Source organism: Gossypium arboreum, chromosome 5 (assembly GCF_025698485.1).
Source record: "Gossypium arboreum isolate Shixiya-1 chromosome 5, ASM2569848v2, whole genome shotgun sequence".
Classification (NCBI taxonomy): domain Eukaryota; kingdom Viridiplantae; phylum Streptophyta; class Magnoliopsida; order Malvales; family Malvaceae; genus Gossypium; species Gossypium arboreum.
In genome coordinates, this window is record NC_069074.1 from 84,142,650 (window position 1) to 84,164,566 (window position 21,917).

At 26.5% G+C, this 21,917-nt stretch overlaps 3 long non-coding RNA genes across 3 annotated transcripts; all 3 read left to right on the forward strand.

Annotated features, from left to right (window-relative positions):
- Window positions 1–382: 382 nt before the first annotated feature.
- LOC108452363 (uncharacterized) lies at window positions 383–1,550 on the forward strand. The gene is made up of 2 exons (XR_001866377.2): window positions 383–849; window positions 1,160–1,550. It is a non-coding gene; the product is annotated as an uncharacterized LOC108452363 (long non-coding RNA).
- A 3,448-nt stretch (window positions 1,551–4,998) lies between these two features.
- LOC128292947 (uncharacterized) lies at window positions 4,999–5,756 on the forward strand. Its single transcript, XR_008282943.1, has 2 exons — window positions 4,999–5,097; window positions 5,427–5,756. It is a non-coding gene; the product is annotated as an uncharacterized LOC128292947 (long non-coding RNA).
- Window positions 5,757–10,140: 4,384 nt separating this feature from the next.
- Window positions 10,141–11,265, forward strand: LOC128292820 (uncharacterized). Its single transcript, XR_008282753.1, has 2 exons — window positions 10,141–10,189; window positions 11,074–11,265. It is a non-coding gene; the product is annotated as an uncharacterized LOC128292820 (long non-coding RNA).
- Window positions 11,266–21,917: the final 10,652 nt, after the last annotated feature.

Genomic DNA, 21,917 nt, shown 5'->3' on the forward strand with positions numbered 1-21,917 from the left:
ATATTAACATAGATCAATAAAAATATTAAATGAATTTTAAATAATGAGCATTATAAATTAAAACCTCAATCAAAATAATACATCTACAAATACATATAGAACATTTAAAGAACTATTGTACAAAATGTTAAAATAATCTGATATAAAAAACTTTACAATAATGATTTAAAAAAAACAAAATAAGATTATCAAAGTAGCTAAAAATATAAAAATAAATAAACAAGAATTAAAAATGAATGCTAAGTGGATTTTTAAAAATAATAATGAATTATACAAAATAAAGAAACTCAAATAAAATAAAGTTAAAATGAGAGGGATAATTAATAAATTAAACCATTGAAATCGTAAAAGACTAAAGCGCAATGCGCGCAAATGTGCAGGGATCGAAACTGGAAATATTCCAAATCTCAAAGCACAACGTTTAAACAAGGATAAAATTGTAACAATGCGCGAATCTCAGGGAAAATGTAAAAACAAATAAACAGAATCAAGGCCGAATCAAAGATTAATGCAGGAGGGGAGGGACTGATCATGGAAATAACCCTCAAAGACCAAATCTCATAACTCAAAACTAAAAACCTAGACTAACATTCAGCCATTTGAAAAAGAATCAAAGCAAAAAAAAAAAAAAACTAAAGCCTCCTTCCTTCCCCATTCAGCCAAACCAAAAAACTCTTCCCTCATCCACCATTTAACCACCATTTTCACTATTAAAATCGGTGAATGATGAGAAGGCCCTTTTTATATCCAATAAAGCTGAGATTCAAAGCCTATTTTCACCTGAAAATCCTCATCTAAAACTCCGATTTCGGCGGAGGAGACAAGGACCCAGACGGTACACCCACGAAGGTAATCCTCTCTCGTTTCTCTTTATTTTTTTATGCGAAAAATGTAGGCGAGAACAAGGGAAAAAATAAATCGAGATGCCGAAAATAGATCAAAAATCACCTTCTAATCTTTGATTGTATTTAGTATGCGTAAAATATTTCTCCGAAAAAAAAACAGATTTCCTTCTCCCCTTCTTTACAATAAACAATTGGCTTTATATAGCCAAAATCAAATATAAAATTTACAAATTTCTCCTTTTCCCCCTTCATTTGTTTGTTGTTATTCCGTTATATTATCTGTCATTTGCTGTTGTGATTTCCATTTGTTACAGGTATGGAGCCAGCTGGCTAATGGCGCACGTGGGACTGGCCGGAGGCAACAGCAGTGCTGGAAGCTGCTGGAAACCAGTTGCGGCGCAAGGGAACCTTAGGGTTTCTGCCGAAAATTTGGTTTAGTTTTGGGCCATTGGGTGCTGGGCTATTTGAGTTAATTGGGTTAATCTGAGTTTAATGTTTGGGTCGGATGCTGGGTTTATTTTGGTTTGGGCTCTGTTGTAACAAAAGGGACTTAGATTATTAACATTTGGTTTTATTTATTTATTTATTTTATTTTTTTGGTTTTTTGTTATGGGCCCGGGCGAAATGGGCCTATTACAATACTATCTATACTAGTCCACTTATCTTTTCAATTACTTAAGTTATTATGATATTCATTTCCAACGATTCCTAAGTCTAAAATATTAGGTAAGTTTCGGGCAACAATTTTAGGTTCGCGTCATATTCTTCCTTCTTTCTGGTATATTTTCTTTTTCGAATTAGTATTTTAATATACGGGTAAAGTACAAAAATGGTCACTAAAGTGTTGATCGCGTTTTGTTTCTGTCATTGAACTTTTAAAATGTTTTCTATTTTTGTCTCTAAATTATACGAAATCAAATATTTTCATCACTGAACGTTAAGAGTCATTTGAATATTAACGAAAGTGCTGACATGGGTTTTTTATTGGTCTAATTATAAATTTTGTCCTCTGATATTTATATATTCTATCAATATGATTTTAAATATAAAATATTCAACAAATTTAGCCCCAATATTTATAAGATTTCTCATTTTAGTTCAAATTTAAAAAAATCAATAAATTTAGCCTTCAACATTTACAAAATGATAATTTTATTCTCTTTTAGCCATTGAATTAAGGTTGTTTGTCAAAGCATCCCAAAATTGGATGGAAAAATTAACGTATGTTAACTAAAATTAACGTATGTTAACTTTGCTACTGTGATAGTTTACATGCATGTCACGTTATCAATTATTTAAAATTTATAAAAAGATTTAAAAATTAATATAGAAACTTATAGAAAAAAATTTAAAATTCAAATATATATTATTAAAATTTCAAAAATAATATATAAAATATGGCTAAAAAAGTAAAAATATTATATAGCTCTCCGTTTCAAACAATTAAAAAAAACCCTTTCAATGTTTTTGCTGTCGTCATTTTTTGAAATAAACAGAGCTATCTTTTCTTCTATTCTTGGGAGCCACCTTACTAGTATTAGCATTGGTGGCTTCTTCCAATCAAGCCATCACTAAACATTTCAAATCTAAAATCTCGAAATACTAGTGTCAACACCAATAACTTCTTCCAACAAAGGTCGAGACGAGTTTTTCAAATTCAAAATCCAAAAATATCAATCAATAATGTTCCGACTTAAAATTTTGCTCTCGGTCACTAGTTGAGGCGATTATTTGAAAATTTAAAAATAGACTTTCGATTTTATTAAAAAGAGGAGTCGCCACCAATCCTTTTTCCTAGATGTGATCGGACACCTAATAAATCCTTTTTTTTTAAAGAAAATTTATTTTTTTAACAAAAAGAAGGCCGAGTTTAGGTCTACGTTAAAAGTCAGAGAAAGAATAGGGTTCGGGAGTCGGTTACGCGCGAGAAAGCTATTAGCACCCTCGCGACGCCCAAAATTGGTATCTTATTAAACATATGTTGTCTTAAAAATACGAGTTCAATTTGACATTTAATCGTGATCCAATTAAAAAATGAGAATTTTTGGTTTTCGGCTTTTTAGAAGGGTGTCCCGTTTTAACAAGAGCCAACGAATTCCACCCAACATAGCGATAAAATCGATGACTCAAGGTTAAATCGGTTCATTGCCTTATTTATTGAAATTAATAAAAAACATGAATAAAATCTTTAAATTAGTGGACCGCAAAATGATATAAATGGGCGGGAAACAAAAATAAAATAGCTAGAAATACATCGAAACAAATAAATATGATAATAATATTGAAAACAATAACAATGTATGCAATATTAAACATGATAATAATAGCATTAAACACGAAATAGAGACGAACATATATACAAACATGTAATAATAATGAGTGAGGTGACGTAAACGTAATTTTAAAATACTAATAATGCTATATGTATATATATTAAAATATATGTAATAATAAGAATGAAAAGTGTATACATAATAATGCTAGAATATATATACAATATATATATACATAATATATAAAATGAACGTATACAATATATATTATAAATATTAATAATATAAAATATATTCATAAATATGTACATATATATTGAAAATAAATATATAATAACATTAAAATAAAATAATAAGTGGCAATAGTGAAAATAATAAGTATAATAATAAATATAATGATATATGAAAATAATATTATATATAAAATATATATATACATGTATAATAAAATATATGTACTAATATTAATAATAAATATAATAGGAATAAAATAAATGTAATAACAATATATACACAATATGGTATTAAAATACATATATACATATAATAGTGTTTAAGAATATATACATAAGATGATATAAAACTATATACATGGAATAGTATAAAAATATATATAACTAATAATATTAAAATATATACATAATATATATAAAACATATAAATATATATATTAGACATGACAATAATATAAAAAAACTATTAATGCACTACATAAATACATACATGTATATACATAATAAATATTAAGTGAAAACCAATACTAATAATAATAATAATAATAATAATAATAATAATAATAATATGTGCATATAATAGTAAAAAACAAGGCATTTAAAGAAATATAACTAAATATAATATAATAATAATAATAATATAAAATAATAATAATAACAATAATATGTCAAATAAAAAAACAATAGTAACAACAATTTGAAAAAAACAGTTATGTAATAAGATGGTAATAAAAAAAGGAATAACAACATGTTAGATAGTAAGTGATAATAAAATAATAATAATCAGTAATAAAAGAATGATAATAGGAAATAATAATAATAGTATACACTAATAACAGTAATAATATGAAAAATAAGAAATAACAGTACTATAAAATAATAATATATACATGTATAATAAAACATATACTAATAATAAAAATAATAATAATAATGATAACAATAACAACAATATAGTAGTAACAATAATAAAGTAGAAATAATAATAGTAATAAAAATAATAATAATAATCCCAATAATAAAACATGTGTATGGCAGAATACATAATAATATAAATTTAAAATATAAAATACAAATAAATGAATAGACATATGTGTAAACCATTAAAATATCATATAATAGAATAACAGTGGTATTAGAATAACAATAATTAATGGTATATTAAATTAATCTATTTAATAAAGAAACAAAAAAAATGAAAAAGGGCTATATTGAATATTAAAATAAGCAATTAGGGCAAATCTGAAATAAAATAAAACGGGAAAGGTCAAACTGTAACGCACACATTCATGGGAGGACCAAATAAGAAAATAATCCCTTCCCATAACACTCCGTTTAAAGAAGGGACCAAAATAAATTTTTTTAAAAATAAGCAGGGCGAATTTAAGAAGATAAAAAGGGAAGATGGGATTGGATTGAAATAGCCCAGAAAAGTGGGAGGGCCAAGGGCGGAAATAGCCCAACTTCTGAAGACACCCGGATCCTTCCGTTTTGGGGCCTTAGTCGTTTTGGCGCCGAAAGCTAAGGCCCCAAAACGGCGCCGTATTACATCACTATATAAACCAAAATTTTTTAAAAAAAATCATTTTTCCTCACTCCCTCAAAAAAAAAAACAAGAGTAAATTCTCTCTAATCCTCTCCTCTTCTCTCTCTCAGTCTCAGATTTCCAGTCGCTGGGCCGGTCGTTGTCCCCCACGCCGTCCGCCACGCCAGCCACCGTACACGGTAGCCGAAAATAGTCAAAAAGTAATTTTTTTTATATTTTTTATGCTTTTAATATCCGTGTATATATATGAGGAATAAACTCAAAAATAGGGAAGAAAAAAATAAAAATCACCTTGGACTTTTCGATTTTGATTTTTGATATTTCGGTTTTCCGATTTCGAACCATTCTTCTGCTTTTTTGTTGTTAGATTCACGATTTCTTTCTTTTTATTACTGCTTTGTGTTTAAATCTATTAATATTGATAAAAAATTTTGTAGAGAGTACAAAGTGTTCTTTTCTTGGCTTTTTAAAGCCATTTACACCTATTTCTTATTATTTCGCTACTGTTGTTTGCGTGTTTCTCTTGCAGGAGCAGTTGGGGCGGTGGAGCAGGTGGTGGCTGACAGAGGTGATGGGATGGAGGCGACGGCTAGGCTTAGATTTAGGGTTTTTTTGTTTGTTTCTGATTTTAGGTTTTAGTGTTTGGGTTACTGTTGGGTTTTAATGTAAATGGGTTTAAATGAGTCTAATGGGTTAAGGGTTTTAATAGGTTTAGGGGTTTGTTATTAGGCTGGGCAAATTTTGGGCTTCTACAAATAATACTTCAAACCAACATGTCATCAGGTCGATCAAATGAGTTTTGTTAGAATGATTGATTATGAGTTTCTTTTTATTTTAATTAAATTAAGTGGTTTGAAAATTTTGAAATGTTTGTTTTATATTTTCAGTGTGTTTGATTTACGGTCTTGAATTTTTGAGATTGATGAGTAAAAACTGAAATTGAGGCTTGATTGTGTTAATCAATTTTGGGGATAGAGGTTTTTTATTTTTGTTCATTTTCTATGTTTTTAACTGAGATTTGAAACTGAAATAAATTTTTAATTTTCGTTCATCAATTTATTAAAGAAAAATGTTCTGTGTTTGAGATTTATAGTATTTGGTTGAATCAAGCGATTTAAATAAAATTTTCAAACAATTTTTTTGTTGATTTTCAGTTTCTATTTCAATTTTCATTCAACAAGGAGGCTTGATTTTTTTATTGCTCATCAATGAAGTTTTTTTTGGAGGTGATGGTTATGTTAAAAAAAGCAAAGAAAATGGTATTAATAATTGAGAAATTAAAACTTCAAAAAATAATTGAGAAATTAAATAAAAACAATTTGTTCTAAAAAGAATAAGTTAAATATTGGTTCATGCAAATACTTTATAATTTTAGTGAAAGATTATTTTATTTTTAAGACTTTTAAGAATTTATTATATTTTATATAATTTTAAAATCAAATTGATAGAATGTGTAAATATTAGAGGGTTAATTTTGTTATAGACCAATAAAAATGCTCACGTCAACACTTTCGTCAAATTTCAAAGGTTATTAACGTTCGATGACTAGAAAAATTGATTTCAAATAGTTTAGTGACCAAAATAAAATAAAATAAAATAAATCAAAAGTTTAGTAACCAAAATAGAACGTAAGCAATAATTTCGTGGCTATATATGTAATTTACCCTTAACATACGGACAATATATTTCTTTTTAGGCATAATAAGACCCTCCAACTTTATTTTCTTTTTAAAAAGTCAATTTAGCACTCCATTTAATTTTTTTTCTTTTAGCCCTTGAACTTGCGTTATTTATCAAATCACTCCCAAAATGGATGAAAAAGTTAAAATCTATTAACTTTGCTAACGTGGAATCCACGTGTTTGCCACATCAATAATTAATTAAAATTTTTAAAGAACTCAAAAAATTATTAAAAATCTATAAGCAATAAAATTATTATAATTTTATAATTTTAAAGAATTTAATTAATTGTTGACATGGCATACACATGGACTACTATGTCAGCAAAGTTAACAACTCCATTCATTTCAGAATGTTTTGACAAAAGTGCTAATTAAAGTCTAAAAGAGATAAAAAATTAAATGAACTGCTAAAATAATTTTTTAAGTTGAATGGTCAAATAAATCATTTATTTTTAAATTTTACAAGTAAAATTAATAACTGTTATATATCCCTTTTTATATATTTATTTTTTATTTACTATATATACATTCACTTCTCGTTCTCTCTAACCCTACTTGTGAAATTTTTGTATAAATATTATACTAAATATTTTGCTTTTCAAATTTTTTAAATACAAAAAGGTAATTTTCTTATTATGGTAATAAAATTTGGATGGAGATATTTCCTTCCTAAAATACACTATCTTAAGGCCCAACAGCTTAGTATAAAAGGTAATTTTCTCTTATTACCAATTTATTTATTTTAAATGGATCCAAAATTCTTTATTTTGTTTTTGACAGCTTCTCTTCAGTTTTTCATGTTGTTGAATCCAGGTTTGATATGAAGTTGTCTTTGTAATTTCTAACTTTGTTATATAATTATAATAAAAAATAATCTTACTCGGAATCCGACTTTATATAATAAAATTTTATGGACATCCTAAGGAGATTGGCTTCTTCTTCTTTACTTTTGGATTAGAATCTCCTCAATATTCATATCCGTTGATCCAATGTATCAATAATTTTTTTGCTTTTCAATTAATTCTTAATTTGAAAATATTTATTCCTAAAATTTAGTAAAATTCTTTTTAGTTACAACAATGTAAACTTATTTCCTTTTAAATTTGATAAATAAAATAAAATTATACCATTATTAATTACTAATCATATATTTTCTATTTACCTTTTATTCATTTTATTAGTTTACCTGCATTTTCTATAATTTTAGTTTTAGCTTTAGTTTATATTTAATGCATTGACTCATCATAAAAAATTTTAAAATTAAGATATAATGATTTTTTGGTCCTCTAACTTTATAAAAAAAATTATTTTAATCTTTTATTTAATTTTTTACCTCTTTTACCATTAAACTTGTATTTTATTGTCAAATTATCTCAAAATGGATAGAAAAATTAACGTTAACTTTGTTGATGTGAAATAAACATGACTTGTCACGTTCAACATTTAATTATTTTTAGAAATTTAAAAATATTAAACAGATTTTTATATTTTATAATTTTAAATAATTTTAATATTTTTTAATTTTAAAAATAATCATTAAATATTAGCATGTCATCCACTTATATACTACTTTAGTAATTTAGACCACATTAAAATAAAAATAATTTTAAATAATTTTAAGTTTTTGACCAAGCAAGACAGAGAATGAAAAAAAAGTTGTGGGCTCTCATTTCAATTTTATTAGGTTTAAAAATAAAAGTTGATTTGGAAATTTAAATATTATGTGTAAATTTTAAAAATCTCATGTCAAATTTCCATTTTATATTAAAATGAACGAAAAATATAATATAAATGTTTAAATTATAAATTTTTTATTTTGAGTATCTAAAATAAAAATGTTTGATAGTTGAGTTGCTATTTCTAAAATTTACCCCTTTTAGGTATGAGAGCAAGAATTCCAAAGGGAAGTCTCCATGCATTCACAAATATTAAAATCAACAAAACCATCCTTACTGTAAGTTAACCATAATTTTAATTTTCTTGTTTTATTGTTACTATTAGAGGTGTTCATGGGTAGGGCCAGGCCTGGCCCAAAAAACGGACTTAAAATTTTGCTCAAGCTCGACCCGGATAAAAATATTAAAATTTGTAACGCCCTAATTTTCGGGAATTCTGTGAATGTTGGCAAAATTTCATGCTTTAATTTTGTCATTTGTGAGTGAAATTATGAAATAGGACCTATGTGAAAATGTTTGAAAATGCTATAGGCTAAATTGAAGTGGCCAAATAAATAGGAGTGCAAAATAGGAGGATTTGCATGACAAACCTCCCATTTTACATGAAGTGGCCAGCCATCATGTTGTTGTAGACAAAATGTGCACTTGATATCCATAATTTATGGTACAAATTGATACAAACTGATAATGGGTTAGGTAAATGTTCCATGATAATGGGTTAGGTAAATGTTCCATGATAATGGGTTAGGTAAATGTTCCATGATAATAGGTTAGGTAAATGTTCCATGATAGGAATTTCATGTCTTTTGTATTAAAGAATTAAATGGATGAAATATGAAATTTTATTAAAAGAAAAAAGGGTGAAAAGAACAAAGTTTTGTCCATCTTTGTTCATCATAGCCTAAAGTTAGAGAAGAGAAAGGAGAGGAGAAAGCTCTTGAATGTTCGGTCACTTGGGGAAGAAAAATTGAAGGTAAGTTCATGGTAGTTTGCTTTTATTTTGAGGTTCATGAGTTCTTCTTAATTCTACCTTAACTCTTGAAGCATATTTTGGTTTTTGGGTGTGTTGTGAGCATTTGGTCATGAATTAAAATGAAGGAAATGGTTGTTGTTTCATGTTCTTTTGATGAAAAATGGAAGATAGGTGAAGTTGAGCCAAACAAATGATCATGCATGTGCCTTAGATGCTAAAGGAAAAAATCGGCTAACATATTGTGCTTTAAAATGATGAAATAGAGATTATGCTTAAGTAAAAATCATAGATATGTGATGATTAATTGGTGATATACATGTTTAAATAACATGCATGCAAGATAGGTGTATGAAAGAGTGATTTGGTAATAAATCTGCTTGGGACAGCAGCAGTAACGTGACTTTGGAAAATCACCATAAATTGTGGGAGATGAATTAGAAGCTGAATAAATTATGTAATTAAAGCCTAATAAGTCTAGTTTCAAATGAAATAAACGAGAACATATTTTGAATTCTGTACAATGAGAAATTTGATTTGTAATGAAGAGTGGTCAGATTAGTCAAACAGTGAAACATGGGAAACTTTAAGAAAAATCTGGTATTGATTGGCCATACCAAAAATTCTGAAAATTTTATGGATAGAAGATATATGAGTCTATTTTCAGGGAAAATTAACGGCACTTGATTTGGAGTTTCGTAGCTCCAGTTATAAATGATTTAGTGACTGTTGCTCAGGAAGACAGCTTGCAGTGAAATTATGATTATGTGGTAAACATTGACAAAATTTTGTTAATGAGTTGCTTATTGATTTCTTATAAGCTTACTATGATCTGTAGGTGTGGTTGGCCGAATATTGTAAGGGGTTAATACGTAGTTTGTATTTGAATAGTTAGATTAACGTGTTAGTAATCCAATTGTAGGCGATTCGTGTGTGGATCTCGTCAGGATATCGTCGCAAACAGGTGTGTAACTAACACCCTCTTTCTTAGTCTAGATCGGCAAAAGTCGAAATACCGAAATGCCGAAAACCGGTATTTTGTAGATTTGCGAGTGTGTGAATACTTGTGAGGTAAATCAATTAATGTTTTTGGTAAGCTGCAATGTTTAGACTGCAAAGTGCATGATTTCTGTGCCCTCGATATTTTGGGGCTTAATGGGCCAAAACTGGAATGATGGGCCAACGGGCCCAATTCGGTAAGAACCCTCGGTAGTGATTCTGTTAGTACGTGAAAGGTAGGAATATGCATGAAAAACCCTAAAATAGATAAATTACTGAAATACCTTTAAAAGTGGAAAATTTACAGTTTTACCCCTAGGAGATAAATTACCGAAATACCCCTAGGGTTAAATTGACCAAAATGCATGTTTGACTGTTGTTATTTACTGCATGCCATGTTGTTATTATCTAATTCATGAGACTGGGATATTGACGGAGGAAGTACTGAAAGTGGCTTGTCCACGTACTGGAGGCTTTGCCTCAATTCTTCGATAATCGAAGCGAAAAAAGGCGCAAATGTGGAGTGTTAATGGTTGGTTTGAGCTATTCCCCACATGGAGTATATGGCTGGTACGGGTGGAGTGTAGTGGTTGGTGGGTTGAGTAGTCTCCCCAAATGGGCTTGCATATGTTTACTGATGTTGCATGTATTTTGAAATGGGCCTATGGGCCATCTTTATTATCTGAATAAGGGCTAAGGCCCGTTTATTATAATCTGAAAGGGCTCTGGCCCATTACCACTGTTACCTGAATGGGCTTAGGCCCAATAGGCTTGAGCTAACTTGGGCTTTGAATGGGTTTTCCTTACACACTGAGTTTCCCCAAACTCACCCTTTCTTTAACCTTGCAGGTGAGCCTTGATGTGGGTGACTTGGAGCCGAAGGGGATTCAGAGTGGCCATGGTGAATACTTTTGGGTTTGAAAAAAAGAGACTGGTTTTCTTAAGTTATTTTTAATTACTATTTAATTTTTGGGTTGTAATAAGGCCATTTTAACTTTATTTTCTTATTTGATTTTTCTGGGATTATATTATTAAAAACAACTTTAAATTGATGGATACTAATTCAAATGGGCTAGACTTAGGGCGTGATTTCAAAACGATACTTGTTTTTTTTAAAATAACACGACGTCACGAATATTCGATTTACCAAAGAAATTTCAACTTGTTATAACCAAGTGTGGCAATGGATGTAGACATGTCTAGGATTGGATCCAATCGGAGACCTTGGTACTTAAGCAGCCTTCATGGCTCACCTCCTCTGTTATGGATACCTACCTGGTGCCCAGCTTCCATTCACTTTAACCTATAATGAAATTATCTTTTAAAACACTAAGTAGGTTTTTCTGGATTAACAATATAAAATGTTTTGAACGCTTCGATGTGGCATGTCGAATCCGGCCATAACGTCTGGGCCGGGTTTGGGGTGCTACAAAATTTAGATCTGCCCAGACCACCAGTAATAATTTTTATATTATTTTTAAATATATATAATACATCAAAATACTAAAAACATCAAAATAAATATTTTCCAACAAATTAAAAATAAATTTCAAAAAATATGTAGACTTAAATAACACTAAGATAAATGCAACTTAACAAGCAAATGCCTCTAAAATAATAAAAAATTTAACAAATGCCTTTAAAATAATAAGAAAATTAACAATAAAATAAATTTTATACAATATCCAAACAATAACAACAAAATAGTAGCAACATAATAGTAAAATAGTAGCAAAATAGGGAGAAAATAACAAGAAAATAACATTCAAAAATAAAAATAAAAATGCAGATTTTTTTGTTCTTTAGTGAATTCGGGCCGGGCTAGACCCGAGCTAAAAATACCTTACCCGAGGCCCTGCCTATATTTTAAACGGGCCTTATTTTTTTTGTCCAAGCCCATTTTTTGGCGTATATTTTTGCCCAAACCCTCTCATTTCGAGCGGGCCTTCGAGCCGAGCCCGGTAGCCCAGCCCATGCACACCTCTAGTTTCTACCTTCTAATATAATATGTGTCGTATGTGATTTTACACATTTAATATTTAATTATTTTTAAATATTATATTTTTAATTGGAGCAAATAACGTAAAATAATATTTTTATTTAAATTATCGAAATAAAATTAAAATATCTTTACTTATCAATTCAAATATTATAATTGAAAATTTTCAAATCATAATTAAATAATTTTAACATATAATATTAATTAAGTGATAACTATGATATTTAGAATTTTATTCAAGTAAAACTCTATTTTATATCAATAAAATTTTTAACTAATAATTATAAATTAAATTATAATTATTTTTAAACGTATAATTACAATAATTTCTATTTTACTTCAATTTTTTATTTTTAAATAAAGATCATTCTCATCAGTTTAAATATATTATAAATTATTATTACTATTATTATTGATTTTGTTTATATTTTAAATTAATTTGAATTAAGTTTTAAGATAAAATTTGAATTTTGATATAGATAATATGTAATCTCAATGTGTTGTTTTAACAGGAAAGCAATGGCGGTCGCGTTGTTCCGATGAAAGATCTTCCAAGGCCGCCGACTAGTAGAGGAGCACCTGGTCAGATATACCGTCACCACCACCGGGGCAGGCCCCCGATGTTCACTTCCTCCTAACATAAAAGCTTCATGCTTATTTTAAGATTAATTTCAAAGCTATAATAATAAAATAAAACTGAAGTTTGTTGGCTTTGTTTGGTTAGCCACAACTACAACCAATAATTCTAAGGACAGCATTCCCCCTTCCCAACTTCCTTTCACTATCACAACTGACATTTTTTTTTTCTTTTTTCTGTAAAATTAGAGGGTTAAAAAGGTAATACAAAATCTTTTACCAAAAAAGGACAAATATCAAAATTATACATTAATTTTGATTTAATATGTAATTTAATATATGAACTTTAATTTGGTGTAATTATACATGTGAAACTTTGATTGTGTCGTAAATGTATACATGAAACTTTAATATTGATCCTATCATATACACATTTGAAGAAATAAATATATTAGTTTATTTTTTATTGAATAATTATAATTATTTGTGTATGTAATATATAAACATAAAACGATGTTATATCAATAATTGTGTTAATATTTTTTGAGAATTGGACCAAATAAAATTTCATGTATAAAATTATACAAAATCAAAATTCATGTAGAGAATTACACATTAAACTAAAATTCATGTATAATTTTGAGATTTATATATCAAATATAATAATCTTTTCTAATCTTACATTTTGCTATTAATCATATTTATTTTGGGCAAAAGATTTTTGAAATTTAAATATAATAATTTTTTGTAATCAAATATTAATATTTTTCAATTTGTATTCAATTAAAATATTAATATTAATATTTTTCTATTAATAATATTAACAAAAAAAACCATGCATATTTTGTAACTTCATAACAAATCAAAAGGTCCAATTTAAGATGAACCCAATTAAAATTCAAAGCCAAAAAAGTAAAAAAAAAAAAAACCAAAGGCCTATCAAACATTTTAAGCCCATGAACCCATAATATCAAAATTGAATGGAGTTTTGATTTTTGAAACAAGGAAAAGAGGTTGAAGATGAAGTTATTACTGCAATAACTTTTCTTTCTCTCTCTCTTTTTTTTTTTTTTTTTTGGAACTTCTTAAACATTTGTTTCAATCAAATAGTACACATGTCTAAGAGTTAATTTATCATTCGGTTTTTAAGTTTGGCTTCAATGTTTAATTTAGTATTTAAGATACACTTGAATTTGGCTTCAATACTCGGTTTGCTACTCATTCTAAACAATATCATGTGGCCTAATGAATACTTGAGGCATGTTTTCGTAAAAAAATAAAAATAAAAGTACTTAATTGGAACAGAAAAAACTCAGGTACCAATTTAAACATTGAAGTAAAACTCAAGTACGTAAATTTATGATTATATTATAAGTGAATATAAATTTGCTACTATATTTTATTGTAATTGATATTTTTATTATATTTTAATCATATTTAAATTTTTCCATTAATTTTAATTTTTAATTAAATATTACCATTTAATATTAATTTGGATGATTTAACAATAAAATTTATAAAAATATTTCAAAATTTTATTTTTAAAGTTAAGAATGAGTTAATTTATAAATATTAAAAATGGGAGAGATCTACTTATACTTATGTAAAACTTAAGTAATTTTACACCATTCGTAACTTTCTATATGATTAATGTTTTAACAGTTCAATCCGTTGAATTTATCAATATATATATATATATATATTTGTCATGCATATAAAATTTTAATCAATCGATATTTATATTATATTGATCTAAAATATTGTGTATATTAACGTGTATTTAATTATTCAAAGTTTTTACAAAAAATAAATAGCTAGGAATTTTTAATTTATGTCAAACTTAATTTGTATGATCTACATGAATAAAGTATGAAATATTACAAATAGACTATTAAAATATGAATAGTATAAAAACTATGAAATAATGTAAAATCATTCATATTTTATCTTGGTATAAGTGAATCTCTCCTCATTAAAAATTAATAAACTAACTTAGTATTGAAAATTGAAAATTTTAATGATAAGATTGAAAGATAAAATTAAAATATAGTAGAAATAAATTTATGGTTTGAATTAAAAGATAATGACAAAATGAATAAAAATAAATAAAATAGTAAAAAACTTTAATGGTAAATTTAGCATAATCCCAAAAAGAAAAGAAAAAGCATAATATATAGAGAGAGAATGGGATATATGCTAAAATTGTGATATTTGACTTTAGGGACAGATGGTATTGGCATTGGATCACGAGCCTGTATGATAAGCTGTGCAGAAAGGACAAATGCTGAGCTTCCACAGCTTTACTGCTCTCTTTCTTTTCATATCTTTATTTCAGAGTTGAGACCTACTTTTCACATTTCTATCAATCAACTCCTTTTTCTATTTAAAAATTAGGTTCTTTAGGTTTAATTTTAAAATTTAATAAGGAAAGATTAATTTTAAATTTTATCATATTATATGTCGATAATAACAATAAAAATAATCGTAAAATAATAAAAAGGAAAATAAAAATATGTAGATTTTATGTATAAAACTCTTGTGTTGAAATTTACTAATATTGAGAAATAAAAGTACAAGAGATTTGTGATTTATGTGTAATTTTTAAGGGTTAAATAATCTGTTTAATAGAAGAAGTATAGTCTTATACGGATTCAACTATGAGACAAAAGCCCATACTCGAACCTTTGCTCTCACATATCTCAATTTTGTTTTTTTATTTTATTTTTTATTAAATGAATTACACCTTAAACTTTTTAAACTAAATCAAACCAAAATTATTCCTAAGAAAAATTTTGAAAAGAAAAATATGAATTAAAAAAAGGGTTGTTTTGAGGTTTAAATAAAAAAAAATAAAGCATGAATGAATCTGGTCTGACTCATGCACAGATCGGCCTAATCTGTGTGTATTGAAAGAAGATGAATGGGAGACGAATAATTGAAAAGGACTTCACATACCAGTGTTAGCACAAAATTGCTGACATTTTTTGTCACTTTGGAAAACGATAACTAAACCAATTGATTTCATATTCTTTCTTTCTTTCTTTTACTTTATATATTTCTTTCCTATACTTTTTGCACAAATCTTAATTTATACTCCAACTTCAATACCCAAAACTTTTATTTGCAAATCTTGGTAAAATCACTATAAATTTTTATTTATTTTTATTGTTAAAATTTGACATCATTAACAAAAAATCATATAACTATACATGGTATACTACGTGTATTTCATGATGACGATCCTAGAAGTTTTAAAGGGTAAAAATGAATAAATTTTTAAAATAAAGATTAATTTACTTTTTAATATAATACAAGAGACAAAATACAATACAGTTCTGAAAATAAGAATATTCATCCCATGGTAAAAACTCAAACATTCAATTTATCTCATAAATAAAAATAATATTATTATAAATAGTTGAAAAGAAAAATGATGAAAAAAATATTATTTTATTAAAATTAATGTTGCTTTTGGATTGAGTATAACTAGAATACTAGCAATGATAGAGTTTTTATCCTAGGAAATATTATCCCATGATCCTCATCCCTTTTCTCCCACATCGTTGTCGTCCCCATACTAAAAGAATAATTTATTAAAATAATAAAAATAATTCTTTTAACTATTTTAAATTTAAAAAAATTAAAAAATTAAAAATATTTTATCTTCAGACACTCGAGCCTACATCCTCCTACATTGACACAATGTCTATGTCAATCGAATTAAAACTCAATCGACAATATACTCACAATATTACTGAAACATCTATGTTCTAAATTTTTTATAATTTCGAATAGATTTTTTTATTATTAATCCAAACACACCTCAAAATCAAAATGTACCCTCCAATGCAGAAATATATTCGCTTCCAATAAACTATATGACAATTCACAATCCACAAAACCATCATATGTGTCAATCACCCAAAAATCCTACCTCAATTTTTCACCACCATTTTTTAATTTATTTAAACTATATAAAGTTAATTAAAAATATATTGTGGAAAGTAATAAATAAATACAATGAGATATACTAAAGTTATTATATAACAATTTTATTATACACATTTTACTATTTTTCATACAAACTTTAAAACTTTAAACTCGAATTTCACGTTATAGTTTTGTTATGAAATGGTCATTCTGTTGTTAAGCTTCATTACCTCCTTAATGGCAATCCTACGTAGCAGTCCAAATAGGTTTTAAATGTTGATTTGGATGTCCAACTAGGACGAGAATAGGTTTTTAATTAAATAAATTTAATTAACTGAAAATTTTAAATGAATTACACTTTGAACTGGAAAAGAAAAACCATTTGTCTCCTTTTTTTAAAATTTTCTTTTCCATTTTGACTTAAAAACTATTCTTATCTCAGTCAGAGATCCAAGTTGACATTTATAACCCATTTGAATTGCCATGTAACATTTCATGTATAAGTGATTAAAATGTAATCAAGCAGACAAAAGTGACTATTTTATAGTTTGCCCTTATAATTATTGTATTAACTAATCTAAAATAAAATAAAATCCTTATGGTACTCAAAATCAATAGATTAATTAAATTAATTATGCATATTGGTGTAGCAATAATACAAATTATGAAGAGCAATCATGGAAGTCATGAAACAACAGCTACTTTTAATTAATGCTTAATTTAATAAGGTTTATTAAGTATTAATTAAGAAGAATTAAGAAGAATAAGCCAATAATTCTTGGTCTAATTTCTTTCATTTTCTCAACAACTCCATCTCAATAAACAAAATTCTGAAGTACAAAAGAAGTTGAAAATTCTAACTCTATATTAATTAAAACCTTAATTATATAGATTCTTTAGGTAAAAAGAACCAAGCAAATGATGACATAATTGATAGAAAAATTAACCAATCACAATGTTCTAATAAATTCATAATTCACAAAATAAACAATAAATTGAGATCACATCTCATAAATTCATAATTGAAACAAACATAATTTTAGTACCCAAAAATATAAATAATAAATTGAGATCACATCTTGACCTAATTTTAAAATTTAAAACTCCATCATCATCATTTGCAGTCATACAATATCATATTTCTCATGCATGAAATAGAGCTTTCTATGAAATATATACAATCTCATCTTAACCAATGAAGGTTTCTCACCTCTATGCTGATAATGATGTGAGATTCCCAAAATTGGACTGATTCAACACAATTAAATCTTAATTTTAAATTAACAATTTAAAAAAAAGTAAATTATTAAAATAGTCACTTTTGTTTACCACAGGTTATATTTTAGTCATTTATGTTTGAAATGTTACATTTTAGTTATTAAGCCGTTAATTGTGTAAAGGTTAGTTGACGAAACATATTAATTCATCATTTCAAATAAAAATTTTAGGTTAATTTATACAATCTGTCCCCATATTTTTTTTTGTTTTGAGCAATTTAATTTTTTTCTTTTTTTTAACTTTTTTTTTCATTCTCTTTTGCTTCACTGCTTTCCCCCCTTCTCTATTTCTTTTGTTGTAGTTTTTTTATTTATGTTTTCCATTTGTTAAAACTAGTCCCTATACTTTTATTTTTTTATATTTTCCATTTGTTAAAACTAGTCCCTATACTTTTATTTTTTTGAACAATTTTTTTTTTAAGTGAGGCAAGCTTGTGGACTAGTTTTAATAAATAGAGAAAAATGTAGAAAAACTATGTTAAAAAAATAAAGAAGGGAGGAAAACAGATGAAGAAGTAGGAGAGAATGAAAAAAAAAAGTTAAAAGAACATAAAAAAATTAAATTGCTCAAAATAAAAAATATAGGGACTAATTGTAGAATTTAACCTAAATTTTCATTTAAAATAATGATTTAACGTGTCATGCCAGCTTATCGTTACACCGTTAGTAACAACTAATATCTTAGCGACAAAAATATTACAATATAATAACGTAAGTGACAACACATAACATTTTAAACATAAATGACTAAAATGTGACCTTTTAAAAAAAACTTTATACTTAATGCGGTCCAATTAAAATTTGTTTATTTTAATTTTTGGCTTCCAATACACACGACAAAAAAAATTCATTTAATATCTCCCACAAATCTATCATATAAAATATCAAATAATAATTCAATATTAATGTCTTTGTATTAAATTAATAAAAAATAAATTTGCGATAATTCAAATATTGAGAGCCCCAACAACTCATTCTCCCACCTTTTAATAATAATAAAAGCCCTAAATAGTATTAATTAATAATATCTTTAATTTAGAGGACTCACTAATAAAATAATTTTTTAAATTAACATATTAATCATTTATATTAAGTTTAAATTTATACAATTAACAGGAAAAGAAGATATAAATTGCACAAATTACAACATCTTAACTTAACATTGACCCTCCAAAATCCAACATAAACCCAAGTTGAAACAGTTAAATGTTGGTTAATTAACAACAAAAAGGACCAAAGGTCAAAGTGATCAGTGTTTTAGATTTTGTGAAAGATCTTTGTCTGTAGGAAACATGTATTGTAAAGTAATATTATTATAAAAACATAATTCAAAACTTTGTGATTAACTCAACAGAATGTTTTGTTCCGTACAACCAAGAATTGAAATATTCTAATTAACAATGATTAAAAAAATAAAGAAAAAGATATAGTTTTTTTTAAAAAAGGGTAAACTACATATTTTAGGTTATTCAACTTTTAAGACACTATCATTTTAGTCCCTCAAGCGTTAAATACGGTTCACTGAACATGTCATATCATGTTTATACTTTCTTTTGGGTTAAAAAAAATTAAGTATCAACAAGGTAAAAAGCATTAAGGATTAAAGTGAAAAAGGTAAAACTAAAATAATGTTTTAAAATTTTTCCAAATTGTATTTATTTATCCCATTATCGAAAATTCTAATTTTTTCAATATTAAAATTTTAAATTTCAAAATATCAAAATCAATCAAATAAGTTGTTTAATGTTATTTTATCAATTGATAATGTCAACTGCTTTGTTACTATAATATTGAAAAAGAAGAAATTTAAAACTTTTCATAGGGGATAAACAAGTACAACTCAATAATTTTTAATGTGTTATTTTAGTTTTTATCCTTTTTCACTTTAATCCTTATGTCTTCTTTTTTTTTAACCTTAATCAATACTTAAAAAAGGAGATTTATTGGGTGACCAAAATAAAAATGAAAACATGATATGACATGTACAACTGTTATTAGAGATTTAATGCTTAACTGACTAAAATGAAAGCGCTTTAAAAGTTAAATGATAAAATTACAAGATTTCATTTTAGGTGATCAAAATAAAAACACTCTAAAAATTGAGTGACCAACTGGAGAATTTACCCTAAGGAAAAGCGTTTACTTTATTCCGATTGGATAGTTGGATTGTTTTATTTCAGATTTGTAGGTTGGATTAGTCCAATTTGATATTGGACGAATCATTTTATAATTCAGCTTGAATTAAATTTTATTTATTTAAATTGAAATATAATTTTATTTTTATTTTTAGTATTTAATAAATAGGGAATTGTGAGTTTTAGGGTCGGGCCAAAGACGAATCAAAGAGAGAAAAACATTGACCTATAGACAGGCCAGATCAAATTATGCTGCATGGACCCTCCTCCTTTTTTATTTGGTATAAGAATAAATTAGACCATATTTAAAGAAGCAGATGTTAACATATTCTACCATCATCCATTATTGATTGACAAATATCCTCTTCCTGACAGATCTAGTACGAGAAGAGGTGGATTATCAAGAATAACCAAGCAATTAATTTTGTCTCTCTTTATCTTAGTCGGATCATATTATGCAGCATGAACCGTTCTATTATTAGATTTATAATCAATGTATTTTTATATATTCTTGGTGTATTATTTAAAATTTTGGTGATTTGATATCCCAAGTGTCCATACTCTAATATGGAAAGTTTTTGAGATTTATTTTTAAATTTAATAGGAAATACCAATTGGTATAGGTATTGTTGCCCATACAAGAGGATATAGGTTTAAATATGTTGAAGTGCATTATCCTCCTATTTAGAGGTTGAGAGAAGCTATGAGTAGTTCTAAATATTGTGTAAAAAGAACAGATATGATCAGAACGTATAATTAGATTTCTCAAAAAAAAATTATCTTTAAATTGAAAAAGTAAATAGTTTGGGCCATGGTTTTCAATCTCTGAAACTGCTTTTCTTAATTTGTAAATTTCATTTTTGGCCTTCATTGTTTGCATTTTATGTTATTTAGTTTCTAATTATGATAGTTAACTCATGAAATGTGGATGAACTTTCAAACTAAAAGGGACCTAATACAAAATAACCCCAAAACCTAAAATAATCCACCCCATCACGTGAATGTTAAAAAAATGGGCTGTAACTTTCCTAATAATATTATTAATTAAACCAATTATATTATGTATTTATATTTTTAATTTTAAAATTACATTATATTTTTAATAAGTTAAATTCTATTTTTTATAATTAGATCCTTCTGATTTAGGTTTTAATTTCTACAAGTTCTTAACTTTAGTTTATTTTTTAACATACAAATTTATTTGTAACATAATTGTTATTTATTAATATTTCACATGTTTTTTTTTAATTATTCACATACAACATATATATCCTAAGGACTATAATGTAATGATTCATTTATATTAGATTATAAAGAAGTATTAAAATTGGTATGGGTATTGTTGTCAATACAAGAAGACGTGGATTCGAGTATCTTTGAAACACATTATCCTCCTATTTATGGGTTGGGGAGGGATCATGGGTAGTTTTAGGCATTGTGTCACAAAAAAATAGATATGATCAAAACTTATAATGAGATTATTAAAAAAATAATTTTAATATTTCTAGGATATGTGTAACTTTGATCCTTCAAAAACTATTATGTGTTCAATTTAATCCCTATAATTTATTAAATCCAATCTTTTATTTAGTTAACATTATTTGCAATTTAAGTTTTGATGCAATCTTATTTGGGACATTGTTGCTAATGTAGAAGGACGTAGGTTCGAGTGTGCTTTGAAGCGCATTATCCTCTTATTTATGGGTTGGGGAGAGACTATGAGTAGTTCTAGGCATTATATAAAAAAAATGATAAGAGCCTATAATAAAATTAATA